General features: G+C 40.8%; 1 protein-coding gene across 8 annotated transcripts in view; it reads left to right on the forward strand.

The window, feature by feature from the left end:
• The first annotated feature begins 12,020 nt into the window (after window positions 1-12,020).
• FOXJ3 (forkhead box J3) overlaps window positions 12,021-17,951 on the forward strand; it is a 153,707-nt gene continuing 147,776 nt past the window's right edge. For 2 of the 8 annotated variants that reach the window (XM_071217511.1, XM_004477417.3), the window contains exon 1: window positions 12,122-12,340. The gene's annotated coding sequence lies outside the window, so the exon portion shown is untranslated. Of the gene's footprint in view, window positions 12,341-17,951 lie in introns of all 8 variants that reach the window. The other 6 variants (XM_071217512.1, XM_071217514.1, XM_023584361.3 and 3 more) reach the window with 4 other exon arrangements.

Here is a 17,951-nt window from a genome sequence, read left to right on the forward strand (position 1 = left end):
ATCTAATCTGTTACCAGATTGAATGAAGAGATAAAGAAAAAGGAATCAAACATAACTGCAGTCTTTGAGCCTGTGCTACTGAAAGGAGAGGTAACCAAAGGTACAGTAGACAGAAAAATTACCCTCAAAGATCCTAATCCCTGGAATCTGTGAAGATGTTATGTTTCATAGCAAGGAAGAAGTAAGATGAAAGATGGAATTAAGCTTGCTAATAAGATGACCTTGGGATGGGGACATTATCCTGGTTTATCCAGATGGGCCCAATGTAATCACTTACAGGATCCCTATAAGTAAGTGAAAGAGGCAGGATAGTATGTGTCAGCATGATGCAGTATGAGAAAGACTTGCTGGCTTTGAATTTGGAAGAGGGCCATGTACCAAAGAATATGGGCAGACTCTAAAAGTTGAAAAAAGCAAGGAAGTGTCATAGCTTCGCTCATGTTGTTCATGTTGAGCTAAGGAGCTGGAAGCTGGAGGCAAAAGAGCCAGCATGTCATTGGAAATGTGTGTGTGAATCTCAGAAGAGAGTTTGGGATTTGAGATCTTGAAATCATTTCATGGAAGGGATATTCGACACCTAGGAAGTAGGTGAGATTACTTTAGGGGGAAAGTTTAGAGCAGTGCTGTCCAATAGAAATACAATGCGTGCTGTGGATGTGAGCCACACATACAATTTAAAATTTTCAGGAGCCACAGTAAGAATGTTAAAAAATTTTAATTCAATTTTAATAATACATTTGATTATATTCAACATGTTCGAATAATTACCATTTTTACTATGTAATAATATAAAATTATTAATCAGCTATTTTATATTCTTTTTTAATAATAAGGCTTTGAAATCCAGTGTATGCATTGTGCATTCATACTTAAACTACATCTCAGTTCAGACTAGCCACATTTCAAATGCTTAATAGCCATCATGTGTGACTAATGGCTACTTTATCAGGCAGAGCAGTTTAGAGAAAGAACAGACACAAAAGGCAGAGCCTTGGGAGATACCCACATTTAGGAGACAGGAGGAGGAAAAGGAGCCAGTGAAAGAACAGAGAGATGTAGGACAAGAATGAGGATAGAGCAATGGCTCAAAATCCAAAAGAATTTTACTAGGGAAATGTAGGGGGTGGGGGGAAGCATCAGATGCTTTCTTTCTTTAATGCTCCGATTCATTTCACTCCTACAGTTTAGGGGTTTCCCCCCTGCCTGTAGTGGAGCTCTACACTATCAAGTCACTTTCATTTGCTCTGGCTTTAACAGTCTCATATATCCATCTAACCACAAATTTAGGGGTCCTGGCTTACGTAGCTGGGGAAAATGGGGTAACTAGGAGAAGAATTAAAGGAGCACTGAGGTGGTATGAGGTTGGAGGATGCAATGATTTGGAACAGGTGCCTGGTGGGAGTAAGATGGAGATCATGTTACTATGACAACTGATTGTTTCATTGGTCCAATGACCAGTTGCCATGGTGACAAAATCTTTGTGTCAGTGTGACATGGATCCCAAGGGCGAAGATGCTTGTGCAAAGGACCTTTTTCTCATTGGTAAAGCTTTTATATTTGCAATAATTTCTGCATTGCTTGATGAAGCCTGCCCCAGGAACTTAGTCAGCAATGACATCCCCCTCCTCTTTCCTGTTCATTTATAGCAGTCACTACTTGCGAAGCACACACGTTTTCATTGTTTGTGTTCTTTTCAGTGTTTCCTTATCTGATAACCTTTAATTTTTCAGTATTTTTTCTTTTCCTCCTAAACAGATGTAATCCCATTGAAGGCAGGGATCATTCTTACAATTCAAATGTGTTTTTAAAAGACTGGGTGTTAGTGGAAAAAAGCAGATTTTTCAGAGCCATACAGATCTCTGTTTATATTCCACCTTTGCTTCTGTCATTTGCCAATTGTGTGACCTTGGAAAAGTCATTTTATCTTGTTGTGATTTAGTTTTCTTCTTCTTTAAAAGGAGGAAAAGAAAACCTCTTCTGTTTTTCTCTCTATCTGTTGTGATGATTAGAGATAACCTAAATAAAGTAGATGGCTAATAGTAGAAGCTCAATAAATGGTCTTAATTATAATAACATGGTGTCTGGCCCCCTGCTGGACTCCATGATTAGCACTTAGTAATGCCTGATGAACAGAAAGTTAATGATGACAGATGATAGGATGATAGCAGTAGGGCTGGATTTAATCAGCAGGCTCCTAAATGATCAGTTGTCCTAGGGTGGATCAGCTGCAATCCAAATTATGTAGCATCTTAGTTTGCTAGACTATATAACAAATACCACAAAATGGGTTGACTCAAACAACAAACAATTATTACCTCATGGTTTTGGAGGCTAGAAGTCCAGAATCAGGGCATTGGCAAGGCTATGCAATCTCCAGGAAGCCTGTGGCATTCTGGATCTGGCTTGGGATTCCTTGACTTGCAGCTCTGCTTCCTGTCTCATGGGAATCTCTCTCTTCTTGTGTCTGCTGTTTCAGCTTCTGCTGACTTCCAGCTTCTTTTTCTCTGATTCTGGCCTCTAGTTTCTTCTTTTTACAAGATCTCCAGTAATATGGGTTAAGACCCATCCCAGTTCAGTTGGCCAGAACTCAACTAATAACAACATCTTCAAAGGGTCCTATTTACAAATTCACACCCACAGGAACATGGGTTAAGATTAAGATCATGTCTTTCATTGGGGTACATAATTCAATCTACCACAGGCTGATTATAACTTCTTGGGAGGAAAATTTTAATTATTTAATTAAGAATAGTGGGAGGAAATATAACCAGATACTTCATGCCTTTGATGGAATAAACACACTACCTATAAAATAGTTGTGCCAAAAAATCAGAGATTAATGTGATTTAGCTTCTAGATCCAACTCCAGATTTACAGGGAATGCAGAGGACAGAAGCACATGTTAAACACCACCACAGTAGGAGAAATCAATAAAATCTATACTGGGAAATTCTACAGAAAAAAAAGGTGTAGTTTTTCAACAAACACATTGCAGCAAAAAAGAATAGAGAAGGAACTGATAAATTAGAAATGATTTAAGGGACATATCCAATTTCAGTGACTGGGACTTATTTGAGACTTGATTCAAACAAAATGTAAAAAAAAAATTACCATAGGGTGATTGGAAGTTTAAACACTGACTGACAGAATGTATCAAATATATATCTTAATATCATTGACTTCAGAACTCATTTATTAATATTTTAGATATGATAATGGTATCACATCCATGTTTTATTAAAATAAGAGTCCTTATTTTTTAGAGATGTATTCTAAAAATATTTATGAAGAAGTATAATATCTGGAATTAGCTTCAAAAATAACAGAGAAGAGAGAGTGTGTGGGTGAAGGTGGGGGTATAGCTGAAACAAGATTGACCAGTACTTAATTACTGAGTTATAGGTATTTTGGGGTTCATTATATTACATATTAGCATATCAGTTTAAAGGTTTTTATAATAAAATTTTTTAAAAAGATTAAGGGTCATCATTTTAAGACATATTAAGTGGTGCATCTATCCAAGATTGTATGCTCAATAAAGAAACATAGATGTAAGGAAATAGACAATATTCTTTTATACAGTGTTGAACAAATGGATTGTGCTGGTTTATTGAATAAATTAATCTATATTTCCCCTAGGTTAGTCTTAATAGTAAGGTGTATATGTACATTGTATACATAAATGACATTTTTCTATTTCAAATTATACTTAAGGTAATTTGGTTAGATTCCTTGAAAAACATTCCCAGAGGGAATCATGTGAACAGGAAGCATTTTTATTTTTGAGTTTTGTGATCATCTCAAGTTGGGGAATGAAGTAAATAGGAATGAGTAGAGGAAGTTGTTGAACTGTGTTGCAGTTGCCACATAGATGTCAGCTGACTTCTCTCCCCAATCCTCAGAGAGCTCAGGTGCTGGAAGGGCTCTTCAAATATGTTCCACCATAAGTAATGTGGCCAGGTCTTTATACTTGGGATCATCTTCCTGCTTACCTCAGCCCAGCAAAGTTGAGCTCATCATGATGGATCACGGATTCAGATTAAATAAAATGAAAACAACTTCATGAGTCAAGAAGTATTCAAAGTAGCTGCTAAAAGTTGGAATTAAGAACCACTAAGGGGAAGTGGACTTGGCCCAGTGGATAGGGCGTCTGCCTACCACATGGGAGGTCCGAGGTTGAAACCCGGGCCTCCTTGACCTGTGTGGAGCTGGCCCATGCACAGTGCTGATGAGCGCAAGGAGTGCAGTGCCACGCAGGAGTGTTCCCGTGTAGGGGAGCCCCACGCGCAAGGAGTGCACCCGTAAGGAGAGCCGCCCAGCACGAAAGAAAGTGCAGCCTGCCCAAGAATGGCGCTGCACACATGGAGAGCTGACACAACAAGATGATGCAACAAAAAAAAGACACAGATTCCCGGTGCTGCTGATAAGGATAGAAGTGGTCACAGAAGAACACACAGTGATTGGACACAGAGAGCAGACAACCGGGGGTGGGGGGGAGAAGGGGAGAGAAGAAAAAAAAAGGAACAAGGAAAGGTGAAAGATATAGAAATTACAACTAAATTTCTATTCTACGGAAAAATTATTCTCCATGTCCACCAAAATGTCAGAATATGAGAAAAACGTATTTAGAGATTCAGTGTGATGTGTTAGCTAAAGCAAGGATTTTGAAATCATAGGATTGCGGTTCAAGTGTTTACATTGCCATTCACACTATTAGGACTTGGTTTTCTTTGCCTGTAAAATGGGGATGATAATCTCCAAATTTTAGTATCATAATGGGTATATTACTTTCTTTATCAACTCCCTGTTCTGGACAGAAGCTCTTATTCCTCCTCTGAACTTCATAGATGTCAACATTTTGCCAATCTTATTTCATTGATCTCCCACACATTTTTGGGGAAGGATTTAAAAGAAAATCCCAGACTTCATGTCAGTTCGTCTTAAGTATTAATACTTCAGTTGCATGGAATTCTGTTACTTTTTACCAAAAGAAACTCCATGTAATCTCCTAGCCAAACAAATAAGGAATCTTTTTGCACACATTATTCAGTTTGACTCTTACGGTTAACCTTAATTCTCTGGATAACTCTTTATTTTTTTGTTTTGCTTTAGCTCTTCAAATATTCAAAATATGCCCAATACTGTTATACTTCAGAAGTAGATGCATGTGATATTTGCAATATCTTAACTTTTAAGTGAATATTAATAGGGAAAAATTGGACCTCTTGTTGGTTTTGGACTGATTAACAGATTTGGGCCACCCTTATTCTAAGGACTCTCTTAAATAGTTGCTTCGAGGTATTCCCTGGAATGTTTTTCAATTATTGCCCTGTACTCTTTGGTGCTCCCTGGCAAGTGTTTAGTTTTAGAGTCCTGCACTTGTGTTTGCCAGATTTTAACCTATGCCTGCATTATTTTCTCATAATCTGGACCCATTAAAACTTGACCTACAGAATACTTAAATCTAGATTTCTCATTGCCAAGTTCTCTGGGCTCTTCAAGGTTTTTCATTCTTTGTAATTCCCTCTGGGAGGTTTGTGTACCTTTATTGAATGCCTACTGTACTCCATGCCCTGTGGCTTCTGATTTTCCAAATAAATGAAGTGCACATAAATTGTAAAGTATTATATAAAAGCTAGCTAATAATATTACCTATTACTCTATCCCTGCCCCTTCGCCCCACTCCCCATGTCCCTTAACCCACTTGGATAGATAACACATCAGATAGGAAAAGACTTTGTGAAAAATTAGGAGACTTGAGTTACCTTTCTAGGTCATTCCATATCATTAGTTTGACAAAAATTTATTGAGTGCCTAGTGGGGCTGTGCACAATGCTGGGTACTAGGTGTAGAAATGAACGAAAATGGTCCTTGCCCCAAGAATTGGGATTGTATTTTACATTCTTCGTAATGTCCCTAGTCCCCAGGGGGTGACATGGTTCATGGCACTTATAAAGTCTTGTCTGAGCCCACAGACCAGGACTGAGTTTCAAATCCTGTATTTCAAAGCCTTTTGCTAGATTACACCAATACCCCATTTTCTATATCATCTCAAACTACCCAAGCCATCTCTTTTACTCAGGAATAACACCAGAAATTTGAATCACCAAAGAAAAATATGTAGAAAGGTTCTGTATCAATCAAAATAGCCTTTGTTTTGCTATGGGAACAACCCCCAAAACTCAGTGGCCCAATCAGCAAAGGTTGTTTTTCTAAATTATGCTGTGTATCCTTTTCAAAGTCAGCTGTGGCTTTGATGCTGATTGTCTTCATTCTGGGACAATGTGAAGACTCTGTAATAGTCTCTAGCCTGACCATTGCTATAGTAGTTATCAGGTAGCAGGAAAGGAAAGCGTGATGAAGAACACAGACTCTTGAAGCTTCCCCTGGAGATAGCTCATAGTGCCACTTACATTTCATCAGCTAGTTCAAGTCACATCACCAAGCCTGCTGTCACTGGGATAGGGAAATACAATCCAACCCCTCGAGAGGTACAGTAAATATTTGGGAACTATAATGTAGTCTACTCAGGATATCTTTACCTCTTATTTATTACAAAATAAACATATTTTCAACTTCATACCCTTTATATGGTAAAGACTGTTTTGATTATGTTTGTGCCTATTTAAAAAATGAAGAGAATTCTTTGGGACTTTGCCCCTGTAGGTTTCAGCCTCAGTGTGGTGATCCTTCTCTAATAAGATTTGAAGAAGTGATTCTTGAATATAAATGCACCCCCTTTGTAGTGGCTAGCCCCTGTAGGTTTCAATACTCGTATCAGTATAAACAACCCATGCTGGTTCTGAGGTCTTTGAAGGGGGCTCAGGTCTTTGAAGGGAGCTCAGATAGTTCTGGGTTCAAATCCTTACTCTACCACTTTCCAGCTACTGAGGCTCTGTTTCCTCTTAAAATGGGGATGACCATGTGGTGGTTTTATTATAAAAATTGGATGAAAAATATGCAAAGGACCTATTAATGTTGCTTATCACACAAGAAATACTCACTAGATAGCAACTTCCTTACCCCCTTAGCATTGGGGTTTCTTGATTATTCTTATTCAGCTCATTAAGCACACAGTCTGTCAATAATTTCACAGCTTGAAATCAAACAAATGTTTCTTGACTACCAAGTTCGCAATCAGAGCTTTATTCTCCTTTGGGCTGCCAACTTTGGCTGCTTTTTCTCACTAACTTCATTCATTTCATTCAGGCATTCCAAAAACACTCCTAACTAGCTGAAAGAGAGGAGACTTCCTTTGATCACACTGTATTTGAACATCCTCTGGCTCACCAGCCCTATGCCCCACTCTCCTGGAACAGGAACTTTAGGGAAGCACCTTAAAATCCCAGGCAGGTCAGGGGTGAGGAGGTGCTCAAGACTTGTGAGATGTGGTATTGAATGGGAACCAAAAATCTCTAGAGAGCTAAATTCATACATGGGTCTTTCTACTCTTTTATCCACTATCTGTTGACCCAGCTCAACTGGCTCAGAGAGATCCCTCAGCTGGGACTTGGATGCTCTTGATTCTAGTCTCAGGTTAAAACCTGGTAGCTATAGACCTGAGTTTCTTCCTCTGACAAATAAAAATAATTTCAGTTTTTCCCATTTCCTTGAATTCTTGACCCAGTTTGTTCCTTTTTTTAAAAACTGAGATGGAATTTACCTACCATACTTTTTAAAAAATTTCTTTTTAAGAAGTTTTGGATTACAGAAAAGTTATATTGAAAATATAGGGGGTTCCCATATACCCCACCCTTTCTCACATTTTCCCCTATTAATAACATCTTACATTAGTGTGGTACATTTGTTACAACCGATGAACAAATATTGAAGCATTGATACTAATCACTGTCTATCATTTACATTATGGTTTATACTTGCACTATACAACTTTATAGGTTTTGACAAAATGTATAATGGCCTGTATCTGTTACTACAATATCATACAGATCAATTCCAATGTCCTAAAATGCCCTATATTCCAGCTATTCTTCTCTCCCCCTCTCCTCAGAACCTCTGATAGTGGTTACTATCTTTATATCAATGTTACAAGTTTCTCCATTACTACAATAAAAAGTCTACTTTGGTCCATGATTGCATTGCTCCCTTACATTTGCTCATTCCAAAAATCTTGAGGATTTTGGAATGGTAATGCCCATTCTGTTTCTGATTGAGTGGGGGCTTAGATACCAAAGGGCCAATGGATGGAACTGTCTTGCTTGCAGTTGTAGATACTCTGTTTTTTGGGCTGGGTGTTGTCCATCATCATCCTTCAGTTAGTTGTCTTCAGCAAGTCCAATGAACTGGAGAGTAGGTGTTGCAACTCTGCTGAGATCCAGGACTCAGCTGGCATATGAACAGATCATAGATATAAGTCTCTGGGATACATATTTAAGGAGTGTATTAGTCAGCCAAAGGGGTGCTGATGCAAAATACCAGAAACTGGTTGTTGTTTTTTTTTTTTTTTATCTCCCCCCCCACCCCGCCACGGCTTGCTTGCTGTCTGTTCTTCTGTGTCCATTCACTGTGAGTTCTTCTGTGTGTCTGTATTTATTTTTATTTATTTCCTGCCCCCCTTGTGGCTTGCTTGTTGTCTGTTCTCTGTGTTCATTCACTGTATGCTCTTCTGTGTTTTTTACTTGTCTCCCTTTTTGTTGTGACACCTTGCTGAGTCAGCTCTCTGCAGCGCTTGCAGGCCAGTGGCACTCCTTGGCTTGCAGGCGAGCCTGCCTTCACAAGGAGGCCCCGGGATGTGAACACAGGGCCTCTCATATGGTAGATGGGAGCCCAACTGACTGAGCCACAGCCGCTTTCCCGGTTGGTTTTTAGAAAGGGTATTTATTTGGGGTACGCGCTTACAGATATCAGGCCATAAAGCATAGTTTACTTCCCTCACCAAAGTCTATTTTCACGTGTTGGAGCAAGATGGCTGCTCTTGTCTGCAAAGGTTCAGGCTTCCTGGCTTCCTCCCTTCCAGGGTCTTGCTTCTCTCTGGGTTCAGGTCCTCTGTTTTTTCCACAAGGTCAGCTGTGGACTATGAGGCTCTCTAGACTTTGCCTCTCTCCACAAGGTCATCTGTAGACTATTAGGCAAATGGCTCTCTCTCTCTCTCCCTGGGTTTTCTGCAATGTCTAAGGAGCTGTCTCTGTTCCTCTGTGTTCTCCTGGCTCCAGCTTAAGGCTTCAGCATCAAACTCCAACATTAAAATTCCAATATCAAAAACCTCCAGCATTAAAAATCTTCAACTCTGTCCTTTGCCATGCCTTTTATCTGTGAGTCCCCACCCACCAAGGGGTGTGGACTCAACACCCTAATGATGTGGCCCAGTCAAAGCCCTAATCATAACTTAATCATGCCCAGGTACAGACCAGATTACAAACATAATCCAATATTTATTTTTGGAATTCATAGCTATATCAAACTGCTACAACAAGCATAATATTAATTATAGGTTCAAATAAAAGGGGCATAAGAACCACGTGTAGGGAATTATAAATTAGTCTAACTCTGTTACATTGGGCAGCATATATTCCAAAGTAATATATATTCGGGATGCTGAATTCCTGAGATTGTCTGCCCTGCCTATAGTGTCTACATGTCTCTCAAGCCCTCAGGAGCACCCCTGTTTGAGGCTTTGTTTACTATGGCAGTTAATTAGAGCCACCTGAGACATGCACGATTGTAACTCTGGAATGACCTCCTGACTCACTTTCAAATCTCTTAACCATAAAAACTCCTTTGTATTCAATTTTGCCCCTTTTGGTCAAGGTTTTTTCCCAAATGGATTGCTGGTTGGCACTTGGTAATAATCCCTCAGTGCCAGGGAGGCTCATCCCCAGGAGTCATGTCCAATGTGGGGGGGAAGGTAGGGAGTTTATTTGCTGAGTTTGGCTTAGAGAGAGGCCACATTTGAATAACAGGGAGGTTTTAAGGAGGTAACTCTTAGGCAATAGATATGATTAGGCTAAGTTTTATTTTACAAGAATAAGGTTCATAAGTACAAGCATTAATGTTGAGGGCTTGCGTATTGGTCTATTTTCTTTTATTAGGCACTGCCCATGTACTGTAGAGATTCTTGACATTCTTTTAGAGAAAGTAGCAGGACTTCCCAGGATGGGAATTTAAAATTTTGTTGGTTATTGAATGGGATTCTACGAGATAACATCCTATGACCACATATTCATATTCCATAGAGGCATGCCCCAGGTGTACCCTTTCCCACACATTCCCCGTCCCCTGCAACACCCTGTGCCAGTGACCCTCCCCTGCCATAGCACTCCCACAATTGTATTCTCAACCACAGTCCTCTACCTCCCCAGAGATAGAGTTCCTTCCTCAAGCCCTTTCTCAAGCTCTATGGACAGACCAACCCACCCCTCCAACCACACTCACACTCACAATCCAGCATCACCCAGACTGTTCTTTAGTATTCTTCAGTCTATAGCCCCATTCAGATTATTATGGGCTTTGAAATCTGAAGGGCTGGCAAGGAGATGAGTGTTAGCCATGTTATCAAGGATTTATCTAATGACCCAACCAAAAACCTGGAACTTCCATATCCCTTGACAACTTGGAGCTCTGGTAACTTCTTCCCTCTCTCAGGAGGGCTGTCAAAGGTGGCCTCCTCTTCAGGATACTATTTCCCTTATAATACTGTGTTGTAATAATTTATCTACTGTTTCTCACTGTACTGTGAGTTCTTAAAGTACAAAGACTATATCTTATTGATCCTACTCACTGCTACCATTCCTGGTCCAAACCAACATCCTGAACCTGGATAATGCAGTCTCTGGCCCCCACCATTGTGCTCCCACCCTCTACTCTTAGCACAGCCGATGGAATGATCTTTAAAAGTATGAATTAGATCATATCATTCCTCTGATTGAAGTTCATGTTTCAGTCATAATTCTCAAAAACAGCTTGGCACATACTAAACAATTTTCTTATATTTATTGCCTTTCTCCCCATACTAAAATGCAAGTTCCAAAAGGGAAAGGATTCCCCCCTTCCCCCATCTTCTGTCTGAAAATATTTATTGGGTGAATGAGTGAATGGATCTTATCTTCAGGATCTTGCTAGAGTCTTATATAGAAAAGATATATATAAATACTTTGAATCCCAAGTGCCCACCCACTAATACTTGGCATATGTCAGATGCTGTCCCTTTGGTGAAGGAATTGGATTCTCAGCTCTTTTTTCTAACCAAGGTCTTTATCTGACATAACCATTGAGGTTCCCAGGGCCAATTCACTCAGGCCTCTGTTTCCTCCCATCCAACCAATCAAGTATTAATCTAACAAAAGTTTTTGCACGTCTACTGTGTGTTCAAAGCCGTGCTTGATGTTGTAGGGAAATATGTGACTAATGCAAATGAAGCAACAGCAAAGAAAACGTTGGAACGTAATGAGGTGTAAAATTACAAGGCAGGTTTGTCAGTGCTAATAGTTTAGAGGAAGAGAATCAGTGAAGATTGATTTAGAATTAAATTCCAAAATTCAAAAATAGACTGAACTGCACCTGTGGATGGCAGGACCATAACCTGGGCAGTTAACTTGAGAATCAGAACGGGCTTTAGAATTCCAACGCCTGTGTTTTAAGGAGAAGGAACCTAAGCAAAGACCTTGGCAGAGATGGGTCTAGAACCTGGGACTGTGACGTTCCGAAGGGAAAGATGTCCTGAAGGTCCTAGGCGCCTTTGTTGGGGCTTGTGGAATCCGCGATATGCAAGTCAGAAAAGAGGCTAGGGTGGCTCTCACTACGAGGAGTTCAGGGCCAGGGGGTCGCAAGGTCTTTGGGACCCATTCTCTGAAGCACCCGGCCGCGGTAATACGTGGGCAGGGTCCACGGACACAGATCCTTGCCGCCCTTCAACGACGGAGGCACCTCCGTCACCCCTACTTCCCAGTCGCCACTCTGAGGCTCAAGGACCCCAAGTGGCCCGAAGCTTCCGGCCACTCCAGGACACAAGCCACGCCCGAGGTGCAAACCCCGAGTCCCAGGGCACTACTTGTCCCAGCGGAGGGATTCCGGGTGCGTCTCTGCGCAGCGACAGTGACCGCGAAGAGCCGTGACGCCGCCGACGCTAGGCCGGTGGCGCAGCGACGTCGCCGGGGGCGGAGGCAGAGGCGGAGGCGGGGGCGGGGGCAGGGACGGGACGGGAAGTAGTTCCGGGTGCGCGGCCCCGGATGTTGGCTGCTCCTGCTGGTGCTGCCGCTCTCGGCGCTGCTTGGTTCCTCGGCCTCTCGTGTACCGGGCGCTGTTGGGACCTTTTCCGTGGGGGGCGGAGACGCACGTAGCGGCCGGGGGCTCGGCCGGGCCGTCCCGGCCTGCGCAGCCTGAGGTGAGCGCCCGCCGCCGGGGCGGTCGGGCTGGGGCGGCGAGCGAGGAGGCGGGGCTGGGGCATCTCCCGGGACGGAGGAAGGGGCTGCTCCCCGCCAGACGCCTCTCTCTTCTCGCAGCCTTGGGGCCGGCGGCGGGCGGGGGAGGGGACCCGGGCTGGGGGCTGGCGGGCGGTAAGGGCTGAGTCGCTCCCTCCCCCCGCGACTCTTCTCAGCTGCTGCTGCCCCTCAGCCGGGAAGCGGCGGCTCCGAGCCTACCGCCCCTCCCCCCAGGCGGGGCCCGGGGGAGACAGACGTGGTTCCCGGGGGCGCCAAGTCCGAGGACAGCGACCGTCACCTTCGCTCCGTGACTTGCCCCTTGGCCTGGGCTAGTCCGGGATCCCGGCAGGATGCGGCTTCTCTTGAAGCCAGAGGCGCTTTTCGGCTGGCTAGGCAGGGAGTACCTCGCGCCTCCGGGGTGCCCTTTGGGTGAGGAGGCCCGTGCAAGGGGCCTGCGTTCCCGCCCATCCTGTCGCGGTGTCCTTTGCAGGCTTTAGGGCAAAGGCAGCCGTTCCATGCGGACGTGTTGCTGTCCTGTGTGTGTTGCATCCTGCCCACGTGGTAGCCCCCCCCCCCCTCCATTTTTTGCAGCTGGTGATGAGGGAGGTTAACGGGGCAGTTTTTCCACTGTTATTTCCTCCGGGCGGCTTGGAAGGTGTTAGGGTCACTTTGCTTTGCCGAGGCCAGCTGTTGGTTAGATGTAAGAAGCAAGAGTTGTACTCTGTGAAATTGACATCTTTAGATGTTCGTATTCCCCAGCACCTCTAGAATTGGCGCTTGCTACTGGTACATCACGGAGGTGTACAGTTTTCATTTTTCATTTCTCTATTTTTTTTGTGTGTGTGGCTGGTAAAGGTTTTTCTATCTTGTGTTGTGTAATCCAAGTCTGTGTTGTCTCTCCTTGGATCACTGAATGAACTGAGTTGGGCTGGTCTGGGAATTAGAGACTGATGGGCATCTATTTCTTGTCTTTCCCTGACATTTATTAGTTTTTATGTTTTCCTTCTCTTTCGTTTTCCATTGAAACAAGCGTGCAGGTCTTAAGGTTACATGTGTACCTCTTTACTTGCAAGACATTGTTAGATAGATTTACTTAGTCACTTCTGTCTTGGAACTTCTTGTATTCATTTTCCCTCCCTGTTGAGTGCCATTGCACACTCTGGTTTTTTTTGAAACTGGTTTTTCAAACATGTGCTTTGAATAGTTTGTTTCTTTTCTTAGTATGTCTTCCAGGTTTAGGTTTCCATTTTCCTGTGTTTTGCTTTTTTGTGACTACAGATTGCTTTATTAACAGGGAACAGGCCACAGTAGTAGTGAGAGAAACCTTTTAATCCTCCTAGACCTTAGCAAATACTTACGGAAAAGCAGTAACTCCCCTCCCTTTTTCTGTTCGAGTGGCAAATAGAGACATGCTTGGATTTTTTAGTTTCTTAGACAAACCTGAGGATGTATCTTTTTAGATTTGAAGTGAGTCTTATTTTTGTGCGATTCTCATGTCTTAATTAGACAGCTTTTGGATGGGGTCAAGATAAGTTTATTTTGGCTCTTTTTGGTTCATTAGTTTTATGAAATAAAAAAATCTAAACTGTTTGAGATAGCCTTGACAATATGGCCAATGTTACCACATTTCATTGATTTGTTGTTTTTTTTGTATTGTGTATTTTCTTGGAGTATATTTTTTGCATCGTTTTTTCCTCTTATCTGGTACAATTGTTAGTATATTCTCTCGCTTTTCTTCTATGTATAATCAAAATATTTAAATTTATTTGTTCTGCTTTCATTATATTAAGTATGGGTGGGGCAGTGGAAAATAGAGAATGTTCTGATACTTTCTGAGGCAGATTTTTTTAGTAAGTCAGCACTTGTGCACTTCTGCAAAGTACTGTGCTTATGTGTGAAGTAATCTGTATGAAGAGACACAAGGAATAAAATATGTGGTCTGGTTGAAAGCTTCAGATTCTGTTGGGGAAAAGTCCATACATCATTCACAATTACAAGCATCATTAAACTCTGGTTGGATTAACAATGCAAACAAAGTTGAGGTATGAGTGAGTTTTGAGAGAGAAACAGAAATTTCCAAAGGGGAAGAGATGTGTTCCTGAATGGCAAAGTCTCAAGAGGTAGCACTGTGCAACAGATAGCTTGGTGTCCCAGAAAATCTGTACTAGTGAATAATAAATGAGTTTAGGATTGGCAAGGGAATATTGGTAGAGGATCTTTCTTTCAAGGATAGTTTAGTTTTCAAGAAAGGGGAGTAAGATGATGCATATTCTTCCTAAGGTGTTTGTATCAGTTGAGTGTGCTGGGAGTGGAAATGCTGGCTAGAATGCTTTTGAGAATTTTAGTAATAAGATGATGAGAATTTGACTTAAGATAGTGATTGAGGGAATAAAGTAATAGCTAACATTTATCGAGTGCTTATAGTATGGCAGGCATTGTTCTAAGTTCTTTACATATATTTATCTCCTACTGAGATGTTAAATAACTTGCCCATAGTTTCACAGAAAGTAAGCAGCAGAGCTAGGACTTGAACCCAGACAGGATGGCTTTTGAGCCTATGCATTGAACCATCATTTTGGTTAAAAAAGAGTGTTCAGAATATATAAGTGATGACTGAGTGAGAGTCCAAAACATTAAAAGATTAAAGCCTAGAGGATGGCTGAATCATTGATAAGAGTGAGGAAATGAGGAAAGTATTACTGTAAAGGAAGAAGAGCTTGGATATGTTCAGCACTAGATTGTGCACAACCAATTTTTTGATACTAGGCCATTCTTCCCCTGCCACTCACTTTACTTTCTGATAGTCTTCTCTCCTTGCTGATTTGGTTCTGGAAATGCCAGCTAATGCTTAGATTTAGTCTAAGCAAAACTTTTAGAAAAAGAGACCTGTTGAGCAGGAAAAAATGTTTTCCACATTCCGGAGCAACAAAGAAATGGCATGGGGATTATTTATTTTGGTTGAGCCACATTATTGCTTCCCAGCCTTGGTGAAGAGAGCCAAGGATTGACTAGAATAAGATTGAAATGCATCTGTGGTATTCTGCTGTAGAATGACTAGGCATAGGTGAAATATAGATTGTGCACTGACTAGGGTTAATGTGAGCAGAGTGTTGGGAGGGAAATAGTATATTGGGGGAAGAGCTTTGAAGTTTGGAAACTTGAGTAATATTACAGGTTAATAGTTAAAGAAAGCATTGTAAAAAGAACTTGGAAATATAACAGTTCCACAGAAGCCAAGGGTAGGAAGATTTACTAGGAAGGTAGGGTTGTTGACAGTATCAAATGCAATCTGGAAGTTCAGAAACAATGAACGTGGTGATGAAAAAGCTATTGAACTAAACCAGGAGGAGGTAATTTGTAATATTAGGGCAGATTTTGAAAGAAAGGATACCAGACACCATATTTGTTTTCCACATAAGGATTTGTAGATGCATTATGGTTTGATGTGATAATAGTATTTTCTCGTAATACTTCCTCGGACTCTTTTTTTTGTATGTGTCAGAGCTACTGGAATATCACTATTATTTATTTAAAATAGAAATTTATGTTCTAAAGTCAGTGGTTTTATACCTTAATAATTCTCTCCTCAAACTTCTTTTTTTTTAAACTGTTTTATTGAGATATAATACATATGCCATACAATCCACCCATTTAAAGTGTATAATTCAGTACTTTTTAGTATTTTCAAAGTTGTGCAACTTCGCCACACTTTTAGAACATTTTCATCGTCTCAGAAAGAAACCCTGTACCCATTAGCAGTCACTCCTCATTTTCCCTAATCCCCCAGCTTTACACAACCACTAATGCCCTCACTGTATCTCCAGATTTGCCTTTTCTGGACATTTCAAATAAATGGAATCAAACAACATTTCTTTTGTGTCTGGCTTCTTTCACTTAGCATAATGTTTTCAAGGGCCATTCATGTTGCAACTTGTTTCCGTCCTTCATTCCTTTTTATTGCCAAATAATATTCCATTGCATGCGTATACCACACTTTTTTTGTATTTATTTGTCAGTTGATGGACATTCTGATTTCTTCCTCTTTTAAATCCTTAACCATCTTCTTAATCATGACCCAGCCAACCCCACCCCTCCCATGTCTTTTCTTTTAGATTATAATCTTTGCTCTGCACTTTAGGCGTTGGGAATATAAAATTGAGTAAGACATGGCCTTTGAACATTTGTTTAGTATTTTTATGGTTTACAAATATTTTCTTATACATTATCTCATTTGGTTCTTACAACAACCCTATGACTTAGACAAAACATTTTTTTTAAATGAGCAATTTTAAATTTAGGTTAGGTGACTTGCCCAAGACTGCACACTTTTAAGTTGTAGTGAAACAGTTACTTCTTATTCTCTGTCTGCTATTATTTTCTCTTTCCTGCTATTCTAACCTAATAGATCCCCATGTGGATTCCTAGAGACTTAGAGGGAAACTCCCTTACTTTGGGAATCATTGATTTTTAATGGTTAATCTTCAGGACTAAAAGTGAAGAAACTTTCCCTGTTAGATTCTGTATTTTGTTTGCTCTGCGTTTTTTCATATGCTGCCTCTTCTTTCACAAGTTTAATGGCAATTAATGTGATGATGATGATGATAGTGGTGGTAGTAGTAGTAGCTAACCTTTTTGAGGGCTTACTCTGGGCTGAATACTTTACATGTATTTTTCGTATAATTCTTACAACAACCTGAAGAGAGATTTTATTATTATCTAGAATTTACAGACAGGGAAACAGGCAAAAGAGGCTAAGTAACTTGCTTAAGGGTATGTAGCTAGGAATGAGTCTGGATTTGAATCTCTGCAGTCCATTTTCAGAACTCAGTGACTTTTAGTCACTATACTGTACTATTAACTATATTATAAATCAATAGAGGGCAATATTTCAAGTAAAGGCATAGCCAGAATAAAAAGCCTGGATTTAAATATGGCTGTGGAAGCAAGCAGTGAAGTTAACTTGACATTCCATCAATATGTATTTTAAAAATGAATGTGACACTACAGTGTACAGAGATAGGTAGTGTTTTAGCATTGGGGTACATTTTTTTGCTTGTTTTTGTGTCTCTGCTAGTAGCTGCTCCACACAGGACTTGCATTACCACACTTCACTTTTGGCTTTTTTAGTCACTTAGCTTTCCACATTGCTAGTCTTCAGAAACTTTGGCTTGAGAGCTACAGCTCAGTTTTACCTCTCTCCTCAGTCTTCCTTTAACTCTTCATTTCTGTTTCCCATTTTAAACAATTACCTTTTCTGTCCTAAAGGGAGGTTCTTTTTACCATCTCCACCCTGAAATTCAGAAAAAGCACAGTGACATTTTATAACAACGCTAAAAAAATTTGACCGCTTTAAATGGCGTAACTGTATTTTAGTACACAAATAGCAAGAACCAAAGCACAATATTTTGGTTAAAGAGATTGACTTATACTGAAATTGGGAAAGGCATCTGCTATACAGGATTTTTGATTTAATAGAATTTGTTATAACCTGATCTGCCAGGCATTATTACTGTGGGCCATCTGTTGGGATATGGAAATAGTTTTGTTATATGGAACCAGATGTTATACTTATAT

Source organism: Dasypus novemcinctus, chromosome 9 (genome assembly GCF_030445035.2).
Source record: "Dasypus novemcinctus isolate mDasNov1 chromosome 9, mDasNov1.1.hap2, whole genome shotgun sequence".
Lineage (NCBI taxonomy): Eukaryota > Metazoa > Chordata > Mammalia > Cingulata > Dasypodidae > Dasypus > Dasypus novemcinctus.